Raw genomic sequence first — 501 nt, 5'->3', positions numbered from 1 at the left:
TCGAAGTCCATGGGACTTAGCTCTTTGGAGAGCGACTCGCTCTAAATCTTCTAAATGCATTTTGGCTAATAGTTGTTGGCTATCAATGTCAGCATCTTGAGCATTGTGAAGTCGTAAGAAGTGCAAGCAGCCCCAGCTCTTTGAAGAGGAGCGTACTCTGAATCGTTTTAATGCTTTTTGGCTAATAGTTGTTGGCTATCAAGGTCAGCATCCTGAGCATTGTGTAGTCGTGAGAAGTGCAAGTGGACTCATCTGATTCCGTATGACGCGCGACTTTTGAGATACGATCTCATTAATATGGTATGATGTAGGCTTTGATATCATGATCTGTGAGCGGATCGGAATTCGAAATTATTAGATGCCACGCACCTATTCCCTGGTGAAGTTTTTGTTGAGAAGTGAAGCCGCTGCGACAAATCAATGTTAGCGCTTTAACGCAGAAACCTAGCCACGATATATTCGGTGCAAGACGCAGAATTGCTCGAGATTGAAAGCAATGGG

The sequence above is a fragment of the Plasmopara halstedii genome (assembly GCF_900000015.1).
Source record: "Plasmopara halstedii genome assembly, contig: Scaffold_3120, whole genome shotgun sequence".
NCBI classification, from domain to species: Eukaryota; Oomycota; class Peronosporomycetes; order Peronosporales; family Peronosporaceae; genus Plasmopara; species Plasmopara halstedii.
The sequence above is the reverse complement of the archived record's forward strand: the minus strand, read 5'-3'. Positions refer to the sequence as shown.